The sequence below is a fragment of the Agrilus planipennis genome, unplaced genomic scaffold (assembly GCF_000699045.2).
Source record: "Agrilus planipennis isolate EAB-ADULT unplaced genomic scaffold, Apla_2.0 scaffold160, whole genome shotgun sequence".
Taxonomy (NCBI): domain Eukaryota; kingdom Metazoa; phylum Arthropoda; class Insecta; order Coleoptera; family Buprestidae; genus Agrilus; species Agrilus planipennis.
In genome coordinates this window covers 625,086-627,203 of record NW_020440798.1, presented here as the reverse complement: position 1 = coordinate 627,203, position 2,118 = coordinate 625,086, and positions in this window count along the sequence as shown.

The following is a 2,118-nucleotide window of genomic DNA, read 5'->3' as shown; positions in this document are numbered from 1 at the left end:
CTGCCTGCGACGCGCTGATGAGATCCAAAAAGATCGAAATCGCGATCCGCGTCTGGCAGTTTCGACAGAATACAGACCACTTCGAATTATTTTAACGTTATGTTTGTTTTTCCGCATCCGCTTGGCTCGCATATAATTGCCCTTATCAAATTAGAGAAACAAAACTGAATGATGATGATTTTGATGATTTTGGCGACTATATCCGCCTTCGTTGTTTAAATGTTGGTAGAAATTGAGAAGAGAGACAGATGTAGGTTGTTGTACAATTTTTATATGACTAAACGTAACATCCAAAATGTCTGCTTTTATACCACACTAGCACACACACATACACACCTATAAATATGTGAGAGATTTAACAGAAAAGTCAGTTGTTACGATAATTCATCGGGGGGAAGGTGTTCTGAAGTATTTTATTAATAACTTACCACTTGAACTTCACCTACCAGGTGGATACCAATATTGCGGACCGAGTACTAAACGATTATTGCAAGGTGATCCCGGTATTAATCGAATTGATAAAAGTTGCAAAGAACACGATATAGCCTATTCAAAGAGTAATGCAATAACAAATCGATATTTAGCTGATAGACTATTAGAAGAGGAGGCGTGGCAACATGTCAAACATAAAATTTAAACATAGGTAAAAAGCCGCATCTTTGCTTGTTACTAGCGCAATGAAAATTAAAAGAAAACTTGGAATGCATTATTCGAAATTAAAAACAAAACAACGACAACGACAAACCAAACGGAAGGCTAGTACTAAAATACGGAAACAGGCTTTACCTAAAGAAGTCGCAAATAGAGTTATTGATAAAATATAAAAATTAAATAATGCCCTTAATATCAAATCATTATCTACGAATTTTATGAAAACGGTAAGACAATATGTAAGAGAACCTGGCGGTCGCAAAACGATACGAGTACCCCGAATCATTCAGATACCGAAACGTGATGGTTTTTTACCACTGATTCCGGTTAATTTAACAGAAATATCGACTATCGGAGTTTTATCAGGGGATGTGGCAAATGTGGTTAAGACCATTAATGACGCAAAAGAAACTTGAAGAAGCTCAACATCATAGTAGAACTATAGAAGCTATATCTTTGTGTTGGAAAGGAGACGGATTCTATTTGAAACCTCATAAATTTGGCATGGGGACAAAAAAGAATTTCCACTAAACTTACCCTTTCGAACGTATAATTATGAGGTATTAAATTAAAAATACCCCATTTACGAGGTATATGATGATAGTGTGGTAATTAATTGGAATGAAACGAAAAATCTGGAAACACGTTTTTGTTGTTACATAAAAAGAAATTGTGAAATCTTTTATTTTGATAGTTTCGGTAATTTAAAATCACTTCCGGAAATGCTGGCAAGTTCTTGGAATGTATAGGATTCAAAATTAGAGAGAACGATGGAAAGTAATAAATTGCAAATGTTTACCAATCCCATCTACGATGAGTCGGTTACAAATGAGGAAATACATACATATCCAACTGAAACGAAAATGTACAACAATAGCCACGAATCAAACGGACGCATTTTTGGACGTTAGACAGAGTACGCGATCCCGACATAACAAGTACCGTTAGAGTCCTACTTTTGTACAACAGAAGTCAAAGCCAGGCACGTAACATTGCTAGTTGGAATTATGTGGATCCTCGAGCTGAGGGAGCATTTATACTTTCACAACAACAACAAAAGCAACAATTTCTATTTCGCATACCTTTGAGTTATCTTTTCAGTTAATTTCGCAACTATCGAAAAGTATTGTGTGGGCGACTCAAGATCCGCTTGGTTCGTTCACATATTGATAACAATTGTTATACAACAAGTAGTATTGCAAGAAAAGTAACTTTCACCATTCCAAACTTTGAATTACGCGTAAACACATCCAAACAATGCAGGTTAATTACGACTTTTAGAACAAATATTGCAAAATAAGCCTATATTAATCCCATTTATATTTGTGAATTCAAGAAAAAAAATTTATACCCAAAGATTACGCAATTGACACCTACCGCTAGGAATTCAACAATGGTTATATAGCCTTGGGCCAAACCCAATCTATTTGTCTGTATTTAGTAACCTTGATCCCCGACATAATACGT